The following is a 25,778-nucleotide window of genomic DNA, read 5'->3' on the forward strand; positions in this document are numbered from 1 at the left end:
AGAAGGGCAGGACAAGAACACTGAATATCGGAAGGAAAGAAAAGAAATCGGACGGAAAGGCAAGAGGATGAAAGAAAAAAAGGAAGAAGCAGTGAGAGAGAGATAATGGGAGAGAGAACGATATGAGATGGGGCCATAGAGAGATGAGATAGAAGTGAGAGACAGATGAGACAAGATACACACACATGCACACAAACAACAGAGAGAGAGAGAGAGAGAGAGAGAGAGAGAGAGAGAGAGAGAGAGAGAGAGAGAGAGAGAGAGAGAGAGAGGGTCATAACACACGTGACAGGACAGGAATCTCAGTGCTATGCAATAAAACACACACACACACACACACACACACACACACACATATCCCTCTCTCCACCTCAGCCACAACGCAACGCTAAATGCAATATTCCTCGCTTCCCGCCGCACCCTCGCTCCCTCCTCAATATTTATGCTCAGATTTTTAGGCTGGATGAGGGGTTGTGTCGCGCCCTTCCCCAGCTCAAATCGCCTGCCAAATACGATTACGGCAATGTCTTTCTGGCTGGATGCGTCGGTCACTGAGCCTGGGTGTGCTCGTTATATATTCAAGGGGAAGATTGACTCCTTGAAGTGGGTGGCCTGTTGTACTGGTATATTTCTATCGTCGACAATTTTTTACCTCGTTTTTAATTGAGGTAATGAGGGGATTAGGCTGTATATACTGCCTCGAATCCATCTACTTTGCCAGAAATAATCCTAGATAACATCGCCAGATGATGCAAGAATAGAAATCTTTGTACTGAATGCTTTAGTCCCTTCAATCTCATATTTTTATTCTGTTCAGTATAGGAAAGACTTATCAAACCGAATTGTGTTTCTTATAGTGCACGTTAATCTCTTCATCACTAGAAATTCATCGTCTAACACCCAGAACTATATGTGTAATCATTTCTAACTCTCCCAACCCCTCTTCTACACCACAGGCACGCTGGTAGCAGTAACAGCAGTGAGGGGGTCCACGGCTCGCCTCCCCTGCCACATCACGTCACATAACCCAGAGGACCCCGTGCTACTCGTCCTTTGGTACAAGAACGCATCTGTTACTCCAGTATACAGGTACAGTTGAGACTTTTAAGAGATAGTTATACAGTTAAAATACAGCTGTGAGATAGGGTAATAATTATCTCATACTAAAACTGTGATTCCTATGCAATGAAGTGAGAGATAAAAATTCGCACTGTATTCCACCCTAATATTTCGCCTCTTCTACTTACCACTGTCCTCTGCTGGCTAATGATTCTAAGCTGAGAGGGGCTTGGTATGTTTCTCTGCCTCGTATTTCACCCCTTTTACTTGTCACTTTCCTCTACTAGCTTATAATTCTGAGCTGAGAGGCTTGGTATGTTTCTCTGCCTAGTATTTCACCTATTCTTCTCAGGGTGCTCTACTGGTTAATATTTCTAAGCTGAGAGAGGCTTGCTGTGTTTCTCTGGCCAAAGATGATCCTCTCTGATATAACGCATCAGGGAGGGAAGTGACGGACATGCCCAAAGTGCGAAGAAGACGCAGTGGAATAACAGATGAACTTATTTTCCAGAGTACACCTCGCCTCACCAAGCCGTCAACATGAGTACAAACTGAGAAGAATAAAGTTTGGGTACAGAGCGAGGGCAAAGGAGGGTACAAAATGGATACAAACAGGATAACTTCTTATGCCAAATACTTGTAGTCTCGTTAATTAAGGAAGCTCCCTAACATCCCTTCATTACCGATTTATTTTTGGGTACGGCTGACTAGTATCGTTTTGTACGTTATTTATGCACAGTATGGTGATACTAGAATGGAATAAGTAACACACAAGAGGACGGCAAGATGTATTAAGCAAAAAAAAAAATCGTTTAGGAAGAGATATTACGGAACATTCTTAACCGGTGAGAATATGACACTAAAACTGAGGAGAATGTATAAATGTAGCAACAGAGAATATATTTTATGGAATAATATACATTTGAGAATAATAATGTTTATAAACCTTTTGCGTGCGGGAAAAAGGAAATATTCATACTCTTTCTCTCTCTCTCTCTCTCTCTCTCTCTCTCTCTCTCTCTCTCTCCTTATCTATCTATCTATCTATCCATCTCGTTGTGGGTGCCCTATTGGCATTGTCTTCCACTGTAATGACATCCTCAGTCTAAGCCCCACGGAGGGGCTTATTAAGGAGGAATTTCCCTCCCTCCCTCTCTCTCTCTCTCTCTCTCTCTCTCTCAGCTTGCCAGTTCTACTCTCTGTTTCTCTTGCATTCCTTTCGCTTCTCTGTTCTCTCTCTCTCTCTCTCACACACACACACACACACACACACACACACACACACACACACACACACACACACACACACACACACAGTATAGTGTCGTAGGGTCCTAGGGTATTAAAACTGAGAACGCGAAGGGATGGTGATGGAGAGGGACGCCTTCACGTGGTGGCACAGATAAAACTACGCTGTGAGATAGATAGATAGATAGATAGATAGATAGATAGAGAGAGAGAGAGAGAGAGAGAGAGAGAGAGAGAGAGAGAGAGAGAGAGATGGGTAGACAGAAAGGCAAAAGGTTAGAGAGACAGACGGACATATTGGTAGAGACTGATAAACAGATCAAGAGAAAATATATATATATATATATATATATATATATATATATATATATATATATATATATATATATATATATATAGATAGATAGATAGATAGATAGATAGACAGACAGACAGACAGATAGATAGATAAGTGGATTGATAAGTAGATAGATAGACAGATAAAGAAAGACACTGAAGCACCAACCCACTTCAGATCTCTATCACAATCGCGGCAAAGAGACAGAAGGGAAGAGAAAGACAGGCTGCCAGACGGAGAACAGACAGGCATTATGGCAACGAAGGAGAAAAGTTGTGTGTGTGTGTGTGTGTGTGTGTGTGTGTGTGTGTGTGTGTGTGTGTGTGTGTGTGTGTGTGTGTGTGAGAGAGAGAGAGAGAGAGAGAGAGAGAGAGAGAGAGAGAGAGAGAGAGAGAGAGAGAGAGAGAGAGAGAGAGAGGATGAGGAGGCTGTCAGACGGGGAACAGACAAGCACTATAGCAAGTAAGGAGAAAAACTGTGAAGACCCGTCAAAGAGGAGAAGGCGTCGGTATTTCACGAAGGGAGAGTGAAAGACGATGAAGAACAATAAGAAGGTACGGCCAATCAGAGGCAAGTCACTCAGAAGGTAGAGGAACAGGGGTACTCCGAGAATGCATACCTCCTGACGTTGATTTTTTTATCTTTCTGCCAAAAATTAGATTATTTGTTCCTCTGATGGTACTCGATTGTAATGATCCCCTCTTTACTGACAGACAAAAAGGCAGGAAGAGAGGCAGAGAGACAGGCAGACAGACAGGCAGACAGACAGGCAGAGAGACAGACAGACAGACAGATAGACAGGTAATGAAACACACAAACAAACGGGGTAATAAAATTATATGAAAATAAAGTTTCATAGAGACAGCGTAAAAAAATATCGACGCGTATATTATTTTATCTTTGTATACCCAGATAGACAGACAGATAAAAAGATAGACAGATAGATAGATAGATAGACAGATAGATAGATAGATCGACAGATAGACAGAGATAGACAGACAGGCAGATAGACTTAAGACTGATTGAGACAGATAAACGATCATTCACACAGGTAGGCCTATAGATTGATAGATATACTGTATAGAAAGGTAGAAGGATATAGACAGATAGACAGATAGTCAAAAGTTACGTAAACAGGTAGAGAGGCAGAGACACACAAGCAGACATTCAGATAGGCAGTGAAGTAGACAGAAACTTTCTCACCCAAAAATTCACTCTCCAACACCTGCTCTTTCACACGTCAATTACACCAGCTACTTATTTTGCTAGGCCCCCTCCCCTTTCTCTCTCTCTCTCTCTCTCTCTCTCTCTCTCTCTCTCTCTCTCTCTTCTTCCTCTGTTCCTTCCTTTAGGCTTCCTTTCCTTTCCTTTCCCTTTTCTCCACATAGTTTCCCATCCACCCTTTCTTTCCTTCCCCTGATACACTCCTTCACGTCTCTCTTCCTTGACCCAATACTTTTCTCTTTCCTTTTTCCTCTCCCCAGAAATCTCCCTTTACTTTTCCTTCCACTCTTCGTCCTCTCTCTTTCTCCTCTTTCCCTCCCCAAATATTCTCCTATCTTTCCCCTTTCCCTGATTCAGATTCCTCCCTACTCTCCCCCACTCCCTGCCCCAGTCCTTCCCCTACTCCTTTCCTCCCCCTCCTCCTGCTACCCCTTCCCCTTCCCTCACCATCCTGCCCCTACCCTTCCCTCTCCCCCATCCTCCCCCTCCCGCCCCTGAGTGATGGCTGAAAGGCAGAGAAAAGTTTGTGTGGAAGAGTTTGAGGTAAAGAATCCTACCCAGCCCTGCAGCTTTGAGAGAGCCTGGAGCGGTATTGTGTCTCTGATCGGCGGTGCTGGGGTGAAAATCTGATCAGCAGAGTGTGTTTGAAATCTGATGGGCAGGGTAAGGTTTAGTATATGATTGGTGAGGCGCAGGTTAGGCGAGTATTTGATTGGCAGAGTGAGTTAGAGAATCTGATTGTTAGAGAGAGGATTAGAGTTTGTGGGTAGTTTGATGTGGAAATTCTGATTGGCAGGGGAAGGAGTAGTATGTGATTAGTAGGGTAAAGGTTTGGGTTGGATTGGTAGTACTGAGTGTCTAACTAGCACTATCACCTGTAACTTCACTATCACTTCCCTATCACCTCACTCTCGCCTCACTATCACTTCATTATCACCACCCTACCACTTCACAATCACGTCTGTCTTCTCACTATCACCTCACTATCACTTCACTATCACCCTATCACTTCACAATCACATCACTATCGCCTCACTATCACCTCCCTACCACTTCACTATCACCTCACTATCGCCTGCCACCTCACTATCACATCACCATCACCACACTATCTCAATTCCAGCATCGTGGATATTATGAACATTCCATTAGTCCACCCTGACCTCTGCCTGCTCCCCCCCCTGCGTGTGTGTGTGTGTGTGTGTGTGTGTGTGTGTGTGTGTGTGTGTGTGTGTGTGTGTGTGTCAGGAATACCCACACGATAGGAACGCCATCATCTAAAATCGCGCATAATAACGTCCCACATTCCCACTCGATTATTCCCTGCCGCTATAATCCTCGATAATTTGTGCCATCGTCTCCTGCAATTATGCCATACCTTCAATAATCGCCTGTCATTGATGCTGGTATTCCATATGCTCATTCTGCACTCAATAATCGTCAATAATTTATGCTGACGTGAGACCTGATCCATTCAAAGACGTCCCTTCAATCTTGCTTATGTCATACGATTTTTATTTAACCATGAACTCTCTTCTCTGTAGTGGCCATGTGGTTACGGTAGTGGTCTGCTGCTTGAAAGGTCCAGGGTTCGAACAAACTGGGGTAGGGAACTGTTATGGGTAAAATTTCGCTAAAACTGTCTATTTTTCTCCCACAAGGCCCACCAGTGTGTTATAAAATACTCCCGCTAATACAATATCACCAGTTCTAAATGAGACAGCCCCAGGAAGTATACAATATGGACGGTGGGTACTAGTGGCAAAGTGGTGACATGTGGAGGTGTGTGGCACGTAGGAGGAAAAAGGCAGTCAAACCTATACCCAGAAACACACACACACACACACACACACACACACACACACACACACACACACACACACACACACACACACACACACACACACACACACACACACACACACACACACACACACACACACACACACACACTCCTCACCTCTTTCAGCTTTCCGTACCCAGACCCTAGATTCGTACCCTATCACTTCCATATTCTTTTTTCCTCCACCTTCACACACTCCATCCTCCTTTCTCCACATCTATCTCCACATTTTTTGCATATTCACATTCCTCTTTTACACTCCACATTCCAAATTCTTCCATACCACTGTCCCTCCCCTCCTCTCTCTCACACACACACACACACACACACACACACACACACACACACACACATTCCAATTTCTCCTCAATATTCTTGCCTCCAGTTCCACATTTCTTGGCTGCATTAATTCCACATGCCTCACCTTCTTTAACAATTCTCTTTCCCACAACTGCCTCTCTCTTCCCACACCTAATCTCACATATCTGCACCTCTTTCCACTACCACATATTCTTGTCCTCTTCACATTACCACTCTCCCCATCCCCTCCTTCTCCCCACCTTCCCACTACCACAAATTACATATCTCTGTCTATATCACATAATTGCCCCCTCTCAACTCCTACCCCCACCTCTACACCTCCACCCCTCACCTCACCTTATTCTTCCGTCATAACTCTCTCTCTCCTCACATCCCCTCACCCATCACCCGCACCCTAATCTCTAATACTGAACTACCCCCCCAACCACCACCTCCCTTACCTCTCCCCCATCCCTCTTTCCCCCTACTCTAGTATGTCCCTTGCTCTTTCCCCTTCCCAGTTCGTCTCCTACCTCCCCCTCCCTTTTCCTTTCCACTCCTCCATTTCTACTTTTCCTTCTCCTTACTCCTACACTCCTCCTTCCTACCTCACCCCTCCTACTCTCCTGCATCCCCTCCCTACCCACTTTCCCTTCCTCTTCTACTTCCCATACCTTTCTACTTCTCTTCCCTGCCTTCCTTTCTCCTCCTCTCCCACACCCTCTACCTCTCCCCTCTCGCCCCCTACCTGCCCAATTTTCGTCCTAGTTCCTTCGTCCCCATTCTCTCCTACTTCTCCCTCCTTTCCCACCTCTCCTGCCTTATTTCTCTCCATCTTCCTTTTCCCACCTCGATTCCTAACCCCTTCACTTCTCCATCCCTCCTATCTCCTCCTTCGCTATTCCCTCCCTTCTGTCTCCCCCCCCTCCCTTTTCCCTCCCTCCTGCCCACCTCTAAACAACTAAGAAACTAGGGGGACGAGGGACTTGGTAACTTTCTGACTTTCAGCTTAACTTTGACGTTTTACCCAACACTGTGGCTTTCGGCTAGAGATGGCTTGAGAATCTGGCGTCTTGATATATTCTGACACACACACACACACACACACACACACACACACACACACACACACAATAAGGCTCTAAGACTAAAACCCACCCACCCACCCACCCACCCACCCACACACACACACACACACACACACACACACACACACACACACACACACACACACACACACACACACACACACACACACTCCAAAAACGTAGACCAGAATCCACAGTCCCGCAAAAGCCAGTGAAAATCCAGGGTTCCGTAAAAAACACTGAAAATTCGGGTCCGCAAAACTGAGTGAAAATCGGAAGGTGGGTTGGGCAAGGACAGGGGAAGTATTTAATCGTTTCCGGATATCCAAAGCGAAATCTGAAACTGATCTTACGGCCGCATACGAAACACCTGCGGAGAATTACCTGGTGGTTTGGCCCCCCCCCCTCCATCCTGACCCTACCCCCCGACACCCCTGTAGAAGTGCCCCTTGTGAGTGACCTGGTTTATGTGTGAAGATTCCCTCCCCACTTCTTTTGTGTGTGTGTGTGTGTGTGTGTGTGTGTGTGTGTGTGTGTGTGTGTGTGTGTGTGTGTGTGTGTGTGTGTGTGTCATATTCTCTTTTCACGAACGTCAAATCACGATACAGTTTTCTGACCCTGTCTGGGACTGAACGTACGTCCTTTCGAACAGAAGACCACTTCCCTAACCACTTGACCATCACTTCATGTTACCCTCGGTCTTCCTTTCCTTCTGGCGTGCAAATATTCCTCACCTGACATGAGGAATTCCCAAAACACTCGCCTCCTCGTGAGTTATACCAGATAATTCAGCATAATGGAAGAGACGCCTAGTATATTGGGTATATTCGTGCACTGTGCGGTATGTCTGAATTTGGTATACCGAGAATATGCTGGAATGATGTAGGGTATTATGTTCTTTCAGTGTGGTATGTCCAAGAACTGGTATTATGTGATATTTACTCAAATAGACTCTGGCTGATAGGTGGTGCGAAGCCAAGTGTGGATGTGTATGTTTGTGAGGTGCAGTATAGATTCCAAGGGACTGAATGGTGAGCGAGTGAATATGTATCTCTTTCTCCGTTCTCTCCACATGACTACCTCAGGATAAACCTCTTAACACATTCCAGGACATCCACATCAACACAGCAGTTCTCCTTAACATCATCACTTGTCTGTCCCTCCACGTAACTCCCATCAACACCACAATTCTTCCTAACTTCCTTAATTGTCTGTATGCCTGTCTACTTAACTTTCCCCATCAACACCATAAAGCTTCCTAACTTCATTTATGTCTGCCTGTCTCTCCATACAACTCCCCACATCTATACCACAAAGCTCCTTAACTTCCTCATTTGTCTGTCTCTCCACGTAACTTCCACACGCTCCTCTCAGATAACTCAATTCCGTTCCTCTCACTTTTGGCTTGTGTCCTTCCAGCAAAATCCAAGCCTTACTTCTGAACGTTAAAGTGGGGATCACACTTTTGTCATGCAACTCCTTCTTTACTTTCGCATACACAACACCACCACAGCACTCCCTAACTTCCTCATTTGTCTGTCTCTCTCTCTCTCCACGTTACTCCACCAACTCCTCCAAGATAGGTCAGATCCACCTTAACTTGTCCCTGATTTCCGTCATTCTGAAGCATATTTCCCGAAGCTCGCTGGCAAAATAAGACAATACTACGGCCCTACATCCTTTCCATAGCACTCCTTCGTGACTAGTGCTGTGTCCCCGTGTTAACTCCTGCTATAACTCAATATTCAAGACGAAGAAATGTCAGTTTTATGCCAAGTTAAAGTGAAAAGAGTAAAATATAACAGGCAGATACAGAAGAACAACACTCAAGAATCCAGACATACTCAAACAATTATTAAACTAATGTGTGTCCTCAGAAAACTCAAAGGTAGGTTAAATGCTGTCCAAACATGCCTAAGGACCTGTGTGTGTGTGTGTGTGTGTGTGTGTGTGTGTGTGTGTGTGTGTGTGTGTGTGTGTGTGTGTGTGTGTGTGTGTGTGTGTGTGTGTGACCAGACCACCTCCTTGTTACCTCACAAAACAGTCATATCTCTGGGCTGTGTTGTCTTGCCTTTAGGAAACTCTCTTCTTCCTTATTAGTTTAACTTCAGCCAAAACGTTTCCATTAAGCCGAATACAAACGTTTATTCGTATCTACAATAAAACAGATGACGTTTAAATTATGTATGAAGTAGCACAGAAGGAACTGATAAAGTGTAATATATAAAAAATAATCAAAATAATCGCTAAGGTCAACGAGTGCTAAGTGGAATAAATGAGTGAAGATGCGTTTATGAAATGGTTTATATTTTCATGTCAATAACCTACTTTATAATTACGGAACGCCTTTTAGTGACAACATAGAGAATATTAAGGTGCAGTGTACAAAATAACTCGCTATAGAGGGGGTGCTAAGGAGCCCTCCGAATTCACGATTATATTCCCTGAGAGATTGGGAGTTCAGGTGTGTTTTACTTTCGTTATAGCAACAGTAGCGTCTTGATTCTAGGGAGACAAGGTTAATACTGGCTTCTGTTCACGGTCTTATGGGGGAAGGAGGTGGCTGAGTCGGTAAAGAGGGGGTGTGCAGTCCACGATCGCAGGTTCGAATCCCGGCTGGGGCAGGGAACAGCGCAAGAAGTTCAGTTTCGTTAATGCTGACTTTACTGACGACGATGATGATGGCAACTATTTTTTTTCTTTTCACGCGGCTGTCTAGTCATTGATTCTTTCATTTTACATAAACAAATAATCAGATTCAACCCTTTCAGTCCCGTGACCTTATATTCTTCGTTTATTTTTCTTTGAGAGGGAGAGAGAGAGAGAGAGAGAGAGAGAGAGAGAGAGAGAGAGAGAGAGAGAGAGAGAGAGAGAGAGAGAGAGAGAGAGAGAGAGAGAGAGAGACAGAGAGAGAGAGAGAGAGAGAACTACTCAAAAAATCTATCAAAAACTCACTAAAATCGTCTCTAGAAAGTGATAATTAGGTGAAAAAAATAGTCATGCAATTATTAAACAAGATTTCAGATTCTACTCCCCCCCAAGGGCGAGGTTGGAGGCGTGAAAAATTATCCAAGTGGTTCCATAAAAGATTCCGTTTGGTGTGTTGGGGTGAAGTCCTTGGGGGCCACTTCAGCACTCAGTATTTTTGTGGGGTAAAGAAGTCTCGTTTCTGTCTCTCTTTCTCTCTCTAACTCTCTCTCTCTCTCTCCCCCCCCTCTCTCTCTCTCAGTATTTTTTGAGGGTAACAGGGTGGCTAACTGTGGAGGTGAAATCTCTGTTTGTATGTCTGTTTTTCTATTTCCGTCTCTGTCTGTCTGTCTCTCTCTGTAAAACTTGCTGTGGTTCCAAGCTTATTAGTAAAGTGAACACGGTAGGCTGTAGGCTGAAGTTGCGTCCAGTGCCACCCCGTGAAGGCGCCTCTCCATTACAGTTCCAAAAATGTACCAGTGGAGGAATAAAGGCAGTTTTCTAAAAGACGATAAACAAACTAATTCACAGCGTCAAAAACTGCAAACACAATATTATTCTTGCGTCTTTGCTTACATTCCCCGAAATTTATGGCCGGGTTGACTCCATTTTTCTTCCTCCTCGTCCTCCCTCTCCTTCTCCGTTTTCGCATCCCGTACTTCATCTTCTTCACCTCTTCCTCCACACCACTCCTCATCTTTTTCTTCCTCCTCCTCTTTTTATTTCTCCTATGTATTTTTCCTGCATTTTCTCTGTTCTTCCTCCTTCGTCTCCTCTTCTTTTTTACTCTACTTATTCTTCCTCCTCTTCCCCTCCCTCTTTTCCTTCCTCCCTCTCCTCCTCACAGTTCGACCTCATTTATTTTCTTCCTCTTTTCTTCATCTCCCCTCGTTATCTTCTTCTTCCCCTTTCCTTCTTTCCTCCTCCTCCTTCTCTTCCTCCTCCTTTTCTTCTTCTTTCTCCTCCTTTTTCTACTTTTTTCTCTTCCTTTTTCTTTTTCCTTGTCTTCCTTTTCCTCCTTCTCTTCTTCCTCTAACTGCTCCTCATTCTCTTTACATTATTTTTCCTTCATCTTCACATCTTTCAACACCTTCCCCTCTCCCTTCTCTTCCTCCTCTAATTCTTCTTCCTCCTCCTCCTTCTTCCTCCTCCTCTTCTTTCTCTAACTGCTCCTCATCCTCTTTACCTCCTTCTTCTCCTTCATCTTCACATCTTTCCTTCTTCCTTCTCTTCCTCCTCTTTTTCCTCCTCCTCCTCCTCCTCCCTCTTCTTCTTCTTCTTCCTCCAATTCTTTCTCTAACTGCTCCTCATCCTCTTTACCTCCTTCTTTCTCCTTCATCTTCACATCTTTCAACATCTTTCCCTCTTCCTCCTCGTCTCTCCTCCTCACTTCCCCTTCCTTCGCTGTTCACTTACATTTCTCTTTCATTTTTCATGCTTATCTATCTTTCTTTTTCTCTCTCTTCCCTCCCTCCCTCTCATCATTTATCTCTCTGTCTCCCTGTCTCTGTGTGTATTTCTCTCCCGCTTTCCTCTCTCTCTCTCTCTCTCTCTTTCTCTAACTCTCACTGCTTTTTGTCTCTGTGCCTTCGTCTCTCATACATTTTTTTTTCTTTCCTCTCTCTCTCTCTCTCTCTCTCTCTCTCTCCCCCTCTCCTTTTACCACTCTCTCTTTCATCCAGTGACTCGAGCTATATAGTAATTTTGTTCCTAACGTGACCTGACTGAGAGAGAGAGAGAGAGAGAGAGAGAGAGAGAGAGAGAGAGAGAGAGAGAGAGAGAATTTAACACCACAATATACTTTTCTTTAAATACCTAAAGAAATTAACAAAAATAAAACGTAAGTATAAGCAGTCTACCTAAGTTCTCTCTGCCTAACCCTAGAATGAATCGCAAAAAAGAAGGTGTTGAGGAGTTTACAGTGCCACCGAGGAAGCTTTCAGTGCCACCGAGGAAGCTTTCAGTGCCACCAATCTTCCTCTAGAATAAGTCGCCAGGAAAAGTGTGCTCCATACAGTGGCACTTGAAATACAGTGCTCAAAGTGGCCCAGATTCTTGCAGCGTAATAGGCAGAATAAATTACTTAAAAAAGGGTAATACGACGCTTCAAAATACCACCCAGAATTCCACGTCCCAATCTTTCCCTTGAATAAATCGCCGAGAAAAGGGTGCTCCTTACAGTGGCACTTGAAATACAGTGCTTAAAGTGGCCCAGATTCTGGCAGCGTAATAGACAGAATAAATTAGTTAAGAAAATGTGATACGCTTCAAAATACCATCCAGAATACCACGTCCCAATCTTTCCCTTGAATAAATCGCTGAGGAAAGGGTGCTCCGTACAGTGGCACTTGGAATATGGTGCTTAAAGTGGCCCCAGTTCTTGCTTGGTCGGTTAAGTGGACGGCGAGTATTTTCTGAACACAATACTCATCCACTTGCTGATTTTATTGGGAAGCTGCGTGGCGGAAGAAGGGAGGAGGGAAGGAAGAGGAGGAAGAGGAAGAGGAAGCGAGGAGGAGGAGGAGGGAGAGGAATAGAGGAGAAGAAGAGGGGAGAATGAGAGGAAGGAAAAGGGGAGAAGAAGAGGAGAGGGGAAAGGGAAGGATGAGAGGAGTGAAAGAGGAAGAGGGTGAGGAGAGAGGAAGAGGAGGAGGGGAGATAGAGGGGAGGGAAAAGGAAGAAGGGGAGGGGAGGGGAAGGGAGATGAAAGGAAAGGAAGAGATGTGTAGTGGAGGGGAAAGGTGGGAAAGGGGAAAAAAAAAAGAGGAAGAGGAAAAGCAAGGGAGGAGAGGGAGAGAAATAGAGAAAAAGGGAGAGGATGTGTAGAAGAGGAAAGAGGAGGGAAACAGGAGAGAAAAAGAGGGAAGAAGAGAAAGGTAGAAGAGGAAGGAGAAGAGAAAATGAGAGGAAGAGGAAGAGGGGAAGATGAAAAAGGGGACAGGGAGAGAGGGGAAAGTAGGGGAAGGAAAGAGAGGAAGCATGGAAGAAGGCTAAGAAGGGAGAGAAGAGGAGGAAAGATGTAGAGGAGAGGAAGAGGAAGCTGAGAGGAAAAGAGGGGAGGGGAGCATAAGAAAGGGAGAGAGAGAGAGAGAGAGAGAGAGAGGAGAAGAGAATGTGAAAATAAGGAACTAAGGCTGAAGGAAGAACAGAAGAAAAGAAGAAACGGGAAGGAGAGGAAGAGGAAAGGAGGAGGAGAGGGGGGAAAGAGGAGAAGGAAAGAAGATAGGAGAGGAAAAGGAGGAGAGAAATGGAGGAGAGAGAGGGAGGAGAGAGAGGAGAAACATAGAGACATAAGAGGGACGAAATCGATACGGAAGGAAAGGAAGGAGAAAAAGTTAGAGAAATATATGTGAGAGAAAGAGAGAGAGGAAATCGTAGGAGGAAAGGAGAGACGGGGTGGAAGAAATAAACGCGTGTGTGTGTGTGTGTGTGTGTGTGTGTGTGTGTGTGTGTGTGTGTGTGTGTGTGTGTGTGAGAGAGAGAGAGAGAGAGAGAGAGAGAGAGAGAGAGAGAGAGAGAGAGAGAGAGAGAGAGAGATCAAGCTGTAAAGATAGAGCCAGAAAGAGAGAGAAGAGAGAAAAGCGGACACAGGAGACGGTGTGGAAGAAATAAATCCAGAGGGAAAAAAGAGAGAGAAGGAGCAGAGCGAGAGTGAGAGGGGAGGGAAGAAAGCGAGAGGGGGAGCCTGAAAGAGAGTAAGTGAGGAAGAAAGAGAGAGAAAGTGAGAGAATGACAGGTGTTGAATGCTCAAAGGAAGACTAGTAAGGCAGTGAGAGTATAACATTTTCTTTCTTTTTCTTTCTCTCTCTCTCTATGTTTCTTTTTCACACACTACTCTGAATATTTCCTGCCACAGCCGGAACAAGAGCGTCAACAAACTTTTGAACGTGACGGTACAGTATGGGACAAAATATTCCACTGCGTCTACATCACACTTAGGGCATGTCCGTCACTGTCCTCCCTGACGCATCATATCAGAGAGAATCATCTATGGCCAGAGTAACATGCCAAGCCTCTCGCAGCTTAGCAATATTAGCCAGTAGCGGACAGTGAGAAGCAGAAGAGGTTAAATACTGGGCAGAGAAGTATATCAAGCCTCTCGCAGCTTAGCAATATTAGCCAGTAGTGGAAAGCGAGAAGCTGAAGAGGTGAAATACTGGTCAGATAAATATATCAAGCCTCTCGCAGCTCAGGAATATTAGCCAGTAGTGGAAAGCGAGAAGCTGAAGAGGTGAAATACTGGTCAGATAAATATATCAAGCCTCTCGCAGCTCAGGAAAATTAGCCAGGAGGGGATAGTGACAGGTAGGCAAGGTGAAATACTTGGCAGAAAAATATTTGAAGTCTCACCCAACTCATATTAGTGAGAATCAAGAGTGCAATATTATACGAACATCTCTCCACAAATGTGCTCCTCTGCCTGGTCACACAGAATGCTTCTCCCCAAACCTCCTCCTCCCCCGACACTCCTACTCTCCTTAAAAGTCAGTCGAGGGTAATTCAAATTCATACTCTCCTTAGGCTGGTTTTTGTAGCCCGCCTGCGAGTGAATCCCAGGACTTCTTTGCCACCTGCCAGAGAGAGTTTACCCAAGTTCTGTGTTGGTAATAAGCAGCGGAGTGGAGTAGGTGGAGTACAGGGAGTCTGGGAAAGTAGAGGGTAACGGGGTTCGTGAGGGGGATGTGAGGCTGAGGAGTACTGGGCTAGGGAAGGCTTGGGGAAGGGGATGGGGAATGGTTCTTGCATTTTTCTCGACCTTAATCGTGAACCCCATTCCCTACGACTCTCTTCTGCTTGTCTCTCTCTCCAGACGATTTTATTCAGCTTAGGGGGACTTTTTACATTCAAGGGGTCAAAGAAAACTAAATATAAGCTCTGCAAAACATAAAGAATACTCGATCCAGTTGAAGTGGATGAGGGGAAAGAAGCTACATGGAAAGACCCCTCAGAGCGAAGGAGCAATGTTCGTAGCGAGGCACTGTTTTTTATTTACAATCCAGTTTTCTGTTTTCGGAGCCTGCTTGGGCTTCCAGGAAAATAAGAGAGGTTGGCAAACAGACACATGCATACTAACACACGCAAACACACACACACACACACACACACACACACACACACACACACACACACACACACACACACATTCATACTGACACATTGCACTACAAACGCACATACAAGGACAATTACTTTCATACAGAAAGACCATACACATACAGTTACACAGTCACATGCACACACAAACGCACAAAAATATTAACACATACACACAATTACATTCATCACACACACAACACAACACATCACAACACAGCACCACAACACAACAACAAAAAAGATCATTGTACAGGTCTCTCTCTCTCTCTCTCTCTCTCTCTCTCTCTCACACACACACACACACACACACACACACACACACACACACACACACACACACACACACACACACACACACACACAAGGCCCATCACTTCAATTTCAATCCTAATTCCAGCGTCCCTGCCTCCTCCTCCTCCTCACACAACCATCACACTTTCCTCGTAAATGATTTCCAAGGACGAGAATTCAGAATTGGCATTTAGGAAGTGGAATCTAAATGTATATATTGAATCCTTTATTTCTTTCTACTCTCTCTCTCTCTCTCACCCACACCCACACCCACACACCCACACCCACACCCACACCCACACACACAACACAAACTGCTTCTCCACATCCCTCCCTCTCTCTCTCTCTCTCTCTCTCTCTCTCTCTCTCTCTCTCTCTCTCAATCCATAATCCCCATCTATGAAGTAGAATCTAAACGTATATATTCAGTGCCAGAAGTGGTGGACGTTTGGTGTGGCATTGTCTTTATATTTTTACCACTGCCAATAATACTGTTATTTTGGTGACGTGTGTGTGTGTGTGTGTGTGTGTGTGTGTGTGTGTGTGTGTGTGTGTGTGTGTGTGTGTGTGTGTGTGTGTGTGTGTGTGTGTGTGTGTGTGTGTGAAGGAACAACTGGCTTTTACCATGCATTTAAATGACCTATACAATGTTCTCCTTTAGACTATATGCGTGTAAGTGTGCATTGCGTGTGCGTGGGTCATGTACATGTGTGTTGCGTGTGCGTAGGCCATGTGCGTGTGTGCTGAGTGTGCGTGTGCCCCAGTTTTAGGCGCAGCGCTGGGAATACCATTAAAAATTTACAGGTTACATCACTAGAGGAAGTTCCCGGAGTCGCCCTTCCTCTCGCTTCCCATTTTCATTTTCTCCCTGTTTTCTTTCTTGTGTTTATTTAATTTTCTTCCATGCTTATTATATTTTCTCTCTCCCCAGCTTCCTCTTTTCATCTAATTTTTTCTCTCCAGTGACTTACAATTCTCTGTTTTACATTTCTCCTACTATCTCACTTATAATCCTCTCATATTGAATTTTCCCCTCGCAGTTCTCATTTTCTTTACATCCACTTCTTGCAGTTTCAGGGTCTTTTTTCTCTCATTTCTTCTATTTCATTTTTTCTCCAATGCCTTCCAGTTTTCTGTTTCTTTTTTCTCATTTTATTTTCTCATTTCACGTATTTTTTCTCTCTGTCGCAGCCAAGTTTTCTTTAATATTTCCTTCTTCTCTCACGTCATCCTTTCGTTTTGTCTACATTTTCTTATATATATTATATTTAGCCTCTTTCCTTCAGTCCCACTTCCTAGTTAATATTTTTCTTCCTTCTCTTACTCCCTACTCTTCTTCCTTTTCTTTCTCATAATCTATTTCCTCTCTTTTTACTCTCCTCCATGTCTCTTAGCTTACTTTTTTTTTTTAATACTTTATTTTCGTATCTATTACTACTTTTATTCTCTTCTCTCTTCCACTTTTCAATTTCTCCTTCATCCAAATTTTCACGTATCTTTGTACTGTCATTGCATTCTTGTTTTCCTTTCCTCTGTCATTACGAATCTTCTTTTATATAAATTATAGCCCTTTTGCATGGATCTAAATAGTCTAATTCTCTCTCTGTCTGTCTCGGTCTCTGTCTCTGTCTGTCTGTTTGTCTCTACCAACCGATCTCTCTTCTTTCCATCACTATTACTCATCCATTTAATTCATTTACTCCTCTCATCTATCCTTCCCCTCTCTCTCTCTCTCTCTCTCTCTCTCTCTCTCTCTCTCTCTCTCTCTTCTTCACCCAGCTTTATTTATTCTCCTCTCACTTCCTAATTCTTTTTCCTCCTATTTTTTTTCCTCTCTCCTAAGTGGTGTATAAAGCATTCACTATTCACTCTCCTCCCCTCGCACGCACTCAGACACACTCAAACTCGCAACTAGCAAGGGTTAGAAGTGGTGTGTGTGTGTGTGTGTGTGTGTGTGTGTGTGTGTGTGTGTGTGTGTGTGTGTGTGTGTGTGTGTGTGTGATATAGTGTGAGAACAGACTTGCAGACACAGATAGACTGATATATAGATAACGAGAGAGAGAGAGAGAGAGAGAGAGAGAGAGAGAGAGAGAGAGAGAGAGAGAGAGAGAGAGAGAGAGAGAGGTTAATTATTCATGAATTTCTTTAACTAGGCAAAAAGAGGATTTAAAACAAGAGCTTAAACTGAAGGGTTAAAAAGTACACATGTGAGTGTTTACAGTCCTAATATGAACACACACACACACACACACACACACACACACACACACACAAAGGAGCTTACACATATCGACAAGTGTGAATACCCTCACAAACACAAGAGTATGCTCTCTCTCTCTCTCTCTCTCTCTCTCTCTCTCTCTCTCTCTCTCTCTCTCTCTCTCTCTCTCTCTCAGAACAAGGACGTGTGCAAGTGGTGGTCGTGTAGTGTGTCAAACCTCGGACCAGTTCACACACACACACACACACACACACACACACACACACACACACACCTACACCTCAGGGCCCTGTCTTGTTGAGATCTGACGAAACAAGGCAGTGTGTGTGTGTGTGTGTGTGTGTGTGTGTGTGTGTGTGTGTGTGTGTGTGTGTGTGTGTGTGTGTGTGTGTGTGTGTGTGTGTGTGTGTGTGTGTGTGTGTGTGTGTGTGTTCAAGACTCCCTGAGCTTACGAATATTAGCCAGCAGAGGAAAATGAGAGGGCAAAGAAATATACCAGACCTCTTTCAGCCTATGAATATTGGCCAGCAGAGGAAAGTGAAAAATCTATCTATCTATCTATTGCCAGACGCCTCAATCCCGTTTGGGGTGGCCACAAACAAATCGCCTCCAAGTCGCCCTGTCCCCCGCCATTTCACTGCCCTGCTCCCAACTCACACCCCCCTCTCTCATATACCTCTCCACCCCATCCCTCCATCTCATCCTCGGCCTCCCCCTCCCTCTTCCCCCATCCACCTCACTCACATACACTCTCTTCGTCAGTCTTTCACCCTCCATCCTCTCCACGTGGCCAAACCACCTCAGTGTGTTCCTCATAACGCTTCCTATCACATCCACATCAACACCACAACGCTCCTTTATATCCTCATTCGTCAGCCTGTCTCTCCATGTGACTCCACAAGCTCCTCTTAAATAACTCATTTCCACTGCTCTCACTCTTGACTTGTGTCCTTCCAACAACGTCCAAACTTCACTTCCATACGTTAGAGTTGGTATCACAATACCGTCATATAGTAACTTTTTCACTTCCATGCTCACTTCCCTGTTTCTTATCACTGCTTTCAAAGAACCAGCAACCTTTCTTCCTTGCTGCTCCCTTTCAAGCACTTCACCCTCCAAACCTCCATCCTTACTCATCACACTACCCAAGTACTTAAACGTACTCACATTTTCCAATTCCTCACCATCCAACCTCGCTGTACATTCACTGGCTTCACCTCTCTCAAAGACCATCACTTTACTCTTCCCTACATTCACCTTTAGATTCCGTTTCTTACACACTCTCCCAAACTCATCCACCAAGCCTTGCAGCTCCCCTTCGTCTTCACTCAACAACACAGTATCATCTGCAAACAACAGTACAGGGAGTTTCCAAACACTATCCTCTCTCACCAGGGCCACTCCAACATCCACTACCCTACCTTGTACCTCTTTTATTACCCCATCCATGTACAGACTGAAGAACCATGGAGACATGACACATCCCTGTTTCAACCCAACTTTCACGGAGAAAAATTAGGGTAGAGATACGTAGCACACCCCTCTCAGACTTTTACGTTAAGCCATACGAGGAAGATGAAAAGAAGAGGTATAATAAGGTGAAATTTGGTCCCCGTCTGTGTTTATATGAAAAAAATAAAGGAGAATCGAAGGAACGCAGTGGTCGTCTAAAGAGAGTGGTTTATGTGTGTGAATGGGAGTATCTTCATGCACCATTACCCGTCCACCACACTGGGATTTATTTCTATCGCTGGAGGATTTATTTCTATCGCTGAAGGATTTATTTCTATCGTTGGAGGATTTATTTCTATCGCTGAAGGATTTATTTCTATCGTTGGAGGATTTATTTCTATCGCTGAAGGATTTATTTCTATCGCTGAAGGATTTATTTCTATCGCTGGTCTCCATTACACCTGCCTCGCCTCACCTGCCCTACAAGGAATTATTTTCTTCTCTGATAAAAACAACTCAGGAAATTTTACTTATCAATTTTATCTATCTGTCTATCAAGTGATCTACATCTACACACACACACACATACACACATACACACACACACACACAGGTGATCCTTGAAGTTACTACCAGAAACACGAACTTCCTAACGTCTTTAATTTATTCACATATGCAGGGAGAGAGGGGTGAGTTAGAGGTAGTTCACAGAATCAGTATGTGTCTCTCTACAGTTCAGTAAATAGCACTGAACACACACACAAAGACACAGACACAGACACAGACACACACACACACACACACACACAGACACACACACACACACACACACACACACACACACACACACACACACACACACACACAAATAGCGATGAAAATACAGCAAGGCGGCAGAGGACATCCCAGCCCAAACGTCCCCTTCAACCTGGCCAAAAATTACCATCTCTTCATCTTGAAAGCCCATCTGTACCGAATGATTAACACTAGTAATGATGCTAGTCACGAAGAAGAGCTATTAAACGATGCAGAACCAAGGTATAGCCTCATTCCATCACCAAAACAACGGGAAAAAGGGGAAAAAGGAAAAAAAACTCTGCCACGTTAAGGGGGCAGAGCACAGGCCACATCTGAGCAGCTTCCTTCCATTCAAGCCTCGTGGGATGTGAGGGGAGGGATGAGGCTCAGTCTGGGTAGCCATCGACGTCTGTAGATCAAAGGGAAGGGTAATACTGGGGCTCTGTATGGATGGCTGACTTCTGGGGCCTTGTGTGTGTGTGTGTGTGTGTGTGTGTGTGTGTGTGTGTGAGGGTGATCCAGTCTTTTTAATATTACCAGTCAATGAACGCCAGAATGGGAATACGGTAATATATTAAAAGCAGAAAATACAAATATGAATAATTCTTTACTTTTCTTTTATGCAGCTTTGTAGCTTATGAAAAAGAGTCAAGACAAAAAAAAAAAAAAGGCAAATCATTTTTATACACTCATTTATTGTAACGAAAAAACGAGGAGGTGGAAGAAAGGAGGAAAAAAAAAAGAGGGCCGACATTATATCCTCATTGGAAAAACTATAAGCCAAGAAACATAATTTGAAAAAAGTGAGGTAAAATAAATCACTTAGCGAAATACATTAAGGTTTCAAAGTACGATCTAGTATTAAATATTTTCTCTAATTAAATAAAAGGAAAAAGCCAACACTATTTTTTTCTGCTTATTTTTTGTGACTTAAAAGACGTGTAGTTGATTTTTTTAACCTGGGCTCAGACAAACAGGAGAGAGAGAGAGAGAGAGAGAGAGAGAGAGAGAGAGAGAGAGAGAGAGAGAGAGAGAGAGAGAGAGAGAGAGAGAGAGGAGAAATTTAATTTTTTTAGCATATGGTACAAAAATTTATTTATCTGTTCATCTACCTATCTATCCATCTGTCTATCTCTCTGCTTACCTATTTATCTATTTATCTATCTATCTATCCACCTGTATCTACCTAACTCATCTATCTACCTATCTATCTATCTATCTATTTATCTATCCTCACTCCTAGGAAACATATAAAAAATTCAATCCTACTTTCCTCCTCACCCTGCAGAAAAAAATATATTATAAAAGATTCCTCCTTAGTATTATTTCCTCCTATTTTTTTCCTAGGACGCCCACAGCCCCCACAAGCCTTTTCTACCTGCTGCCTCGCCTTCTGGAGTTTCCTGGGAGAGAAATAAGGCTTGGTTTATTTATCAAGGGAGAGAGTGTGAAAAGTCTTATTGGAAACCTTTGCTGATCCACCCAAAGCCTCGTACCCTCTCTCTCTCTCTCTCTCTCTCTCTCTCTCTCTCTCTCTCTCTCTACGATGCTTTCCCACACTATTTCATCTTCCTTTCATACACGGTTTCCCACACGCCTCGCTTTCTCCTTTCCCCCTCTCTGTTTTTTTTTTGTTTTCCTCCATTCGATATCCTTTCCTCACTGCCTGAGTCTCTCTCTCTCTCTCTCTCTCTCCACACGCAGCTCTAGTTCCCTCTCACATGCATTTTCTCACAGGGTTCGCTTTCTCCCTTCCCCCCCTCTCTCACTTCTTTTCTCTCTTATTCGATCGCATTCCCACCCGGCCTGACTCTCTCTCTCTCTCTCTCTCTCTCTCTCTCTCTCTTTCAGCCGTCTTTCGACAATGCCGTCATTCACATGTCGCTCTGTCTTTTTCGCGTCTCTGTCGCTCTCTCTCTTCCTTTTATTTTTCTATTTTCCGCTCCTTTCTGTCTCTACATATCCATCCATTTGTGTGTGTGTGTGTGTGTGTGTGTGTGTGTGTGTGTGTGTGTGTGTGTGTGTGTGTGTGTGTGTGTGTGCGTGTCTCTCTCTGACATATATACACACACATACATACATACACATACCACCATCCACACACACACACACACACACACATCCACCCTCCCATTCACCCACCCCCCAAACACACAAGGCTACGCAACCCATTACCTGAGTCCCACCATTACTCTGCACGAATATACGACTTCATACACCGTCGCATATCACCACCTGGGCACTAACATCGAACCGTCAATACTGAGATATGCCAGGGCTATACCATTCAGGACTGGTATAGTGGTATTACGTGGGATGTATTGTGACACGTTGGTGGTATTTGTTGGAGAGCGGTGAAGAGACTGATTGAAATTCTTCTTCTTAAACTGTTTCCTTATAGATAGATAGATAGATAGATAGATAGATAGATAGATAGAGATAGAGAGAGAGAGAGAGAAGGAAGCCAGCAAAGGATGACAAGGTATTATCCGATTGGAAACAAGAGTACAGTGACAAATTTACGGATCCTAAACTCTCTCTCTCTCTCTCTCTCTCTCTCTCTCTCTCTCTCTCTCTCTCTCTAAGATAAGGCTTCTATTGGGTAAGAGAGACAAGTTATATTACGAGAATTCTGATGACACAATCAAGTTCTATTTTAGTTGAAAGTACCTTGAAATGGTTTGATCTTGTGGAGAAAATGGAGGGAGAGACTGACTAGGAGAGTTTATGGGAATAAGGTGGGTGGAGCGACGAGGAGGAGGAGACCGAGGATGAGATGGAGGGAAAGAATGATGGGTGTGTGAGTTGGAGGAAGGGCAGACTAATGGCGGAGGGCAGAGTGGCTTAGAGGAGAATCGTTCCCAGCCATTGTCTCCAGGATCAAATAGTCTCGGTACATACATACAGACAGACTGATAGACAGACAGGATAGATAGATCCTGATAGATCCTGATAGACAGATATTAACAGCCTTCACGAAAAATACTCCAAACTCACAAATCGAGGAGGGAAAATGTAAGATTAATAATTCAAATACTAATCAATTAAATCAGACAAAAATGAGCTAATATACAAAACTTGAATATATGAGCACTGATGCATTCCCAGAAGGTAAAGAGTGATTTATAAGCAAACGAATCCTTCATTAATTCATTATTCTAACCTTCTTTCCCATCAAAACATTATACGTTACTTCAGTCCCTCTCTATCCCCGAAAGGAGGATGGTGGATTGCAGGAGAGGGGTAATTTTAGCCTGCAGTACACTAGGTTCATGCTTAGATGAGTGTGGGGTTTCATACTACTGCTACTTCCATCACTGCTACCACCACCACCACCACACCACCACCAGCATGTCCACCAGTACTACTGCTACTGCTACTACTACCTAACATAACCTCCATCCATTTAGAGACTATATTATGAAGATCAACACCAGTCTTCGTAATACAGTTCAACATTTGGAGTAGTAATGTGAGGGTTAACACTAACCTTCACAATACAATCCGTTGGCCCCAAACACGCCAACGACTGGGTTACCAGCCATATACTACTACTACTACTACTGCTATTACTGCTACTACAACTACTACCACCACTACTACCACCATCACCACCACCGCTACTACTACTACTACTAAAATTCTAGAGCAGAAAAGGCTATAAGTTGAAGTATCTCGCATTAAATCGCTCACCATTTTCTACAAGTGGAGGCTGCGACTAACTACAGATTCTGAGAGGAGGAGGAGGAGGAGGAGGAGGAGGAGGAGGAAAAGGAAGAGGAGGAGGAGGACATTGGTTGGAACAGAAGGAGCGTGGAGAAAGTAAGTTATCTGAAGAGGAGAGGAAAGACAGAGATTGTTGTTGATAGTGAGAGTGAGGGAAGACTGAGGAATTAGAAGATAGTAAGGCACACACACACACACACACACACACACACACACACACACACACACACACACACACACACACACACACACACACACACACACACACACACACACACAAGGAAGTGAGAAGAAAAAATGAAGAAAAAAGGTGACATGAAAAGAGATCAGAGGTGTGAGGTGGAGCTACTTGGGAGAGACAGCAAGGTGACCGAAGGAAAAAGGAAGGAAAGAAGATGACAAGAGATGAGGAGAAAGTTTAGGAAGCGAGAGAAGAGGAGAAAAAAGATAAGAAATGAAAATACGAAGAAAAGGGGAAAAGAAGATGAAGATGGTAAATTGGAGAAGACAGACAAGAGAACAGAAGAGGAAAGAAAGGAAGAGAAAGAAGGACAGCAAACGAATGGAAAGATAAGGATGATGAGAGGCGAAGGAATCAAGAGAAGAAAAAGACACAACAGAAGACAGGGGAAGAGAAAGGCGAGAAAGGAAAAGAGAGAAGACAGAAGACAGAAAAGGAAGAGATCCCAAGGTGTGAAGCGGACTCAGGCAGGAGAGAGAGCAAAGAGGAGAGAAAAGGCAGAAAAGAGAGAAAGAGGAGAGCAAAGGGAGGCGTGAAGTGGAAGCCAGGTAAGAGAGAGCAGAGGAAGGAGATCTAGTGCTCAGATTGCAGTCCCATCCTGGTTCAAGAGGCGACGAGATTAAGGAAAGGTGGAATGGCCAGAGTGGGAGGGCCAGAGGAAGGTCAAGATGAAATTATATATAAAGCGAAGAAAAAGGTATAGGTAAAAATAGGGGTAGATGTCACGAGGCGGGTTATTCATCCTCTACCGTGTGTCGAGTACCAGCTGCCACCATCAAGGCTCGATCCCTGGCAGTTCGGAGCTAGCGACACTAAAACTCGGAACTGATGACCCAATGATGTGACAAATGCTTCCTTAAAATGCCCTTAATACTGCAGGTGCATAGTGACGAAAGCTTCCCTAAAATTCCCTCTGACGTGACGAATCCCTAAAATTTACGTCTATAAAATATCGTCATTGTAACTTAAATAATGTGAGTGTGTTGTTACCCCAGGATGTCAACAAACAACATGGCGTCCATCCCTGTGACGTATGTGTTTCAGAAACAAATGAATGTCGTGATGCGCTGTACTGTTTCACGCCTCCACAGCTGCATTTAAATACGTTCAGGGATTATACGTTGACACACACACACACACACACACACACACACACACACACACACACACACACACACACACACATTCATCTCATGTACATTCATTAACATTAACGCAGCCATGCAATCACAGCCTTACTCGCACATACACATACTGTACATATATACATACATACATACATTTACATTTCAGTACATGAATTTTCAGTTGTTCATATGCTCGCTCTCTCTCTCTCTCTCTCTCTCTCTCTCTGTCACACACACGCACACACACACACCACTTAAACTCTCCACGACAACCAAAACCCGATTCATTTCTCTCTCATTCTCTCTCCTGTCGGTCCCTCAATGCGTATCCGAATTTTACGACTTTATCTGCCGGTCGGATCGGTCCCATTCCATCAGAGCGGGCGGTCAGGTATATGGAGGTTGCCGGATATTGCGTCATAGAGGGTAACCGGATGCCGGATATTGGATATTACTCAACCGGTTACCGATGGAGACTAATTTGGTGTCGATCTCTGTGTGTTACTTGATTTTCTCCCTGCTGCGCTTCTTCGTGTGTGTGTGTGTGTGTGTGAGAGAGAGAGAGAGAGAGAGAGAGAGAGAGAGAGAGAGTGAGAGCTTGGATGATGTGTACAATGGGGATGTGGAAGGATGGATGGATGGATGGATGTGTGTGTGTGTGTGTGTGTGTGTGTGTGTGTGTGTGTGTGTGTGTGTGATTAATATAAATCTACAAATATATTAAAAACCCCGTTGTCATTCAGATGTCATACTCATATT

General features: G+C 44.0%; 1 protein-coding gene across 1 annotated transcript in view; it reads left to right on the forward strand.

Moving 5' to 3' along the window:
* LOC145409543 (uncharacterized) overlaps window positions 1-25,778 on the forward strand; it is a 147,216-nt gene that overhangs the window by 44,848 nt on the left and 76,590 nt on the right. Inside the window, exon 2 of the mRNA XM_080279930.1 lies at window positions 957-1,089. The gene's annotated coding sequence lies outside the window, so the exon portion shown is untranslated. The remainder of the gene's footprint in view (window positions 1-956; window positions 1,090-25,778) is intronic.

This window comes from Coenobita brevimanus, chromosome 81, assembly GCF_032717465.1.
Source record: "Coenobita brevimanus isolate Jiangsu-jjx chromosome 81, ASM3271746v2, whole genome shotgun sequence".
Classification (NCBI taxonomy): domain Eukaryota; kingdom Metazoa; phylum Arthropoda; class Malacostraca; order Decapoda; family Coenobitidae; genus Coenobita; species Coenobita brevimanus.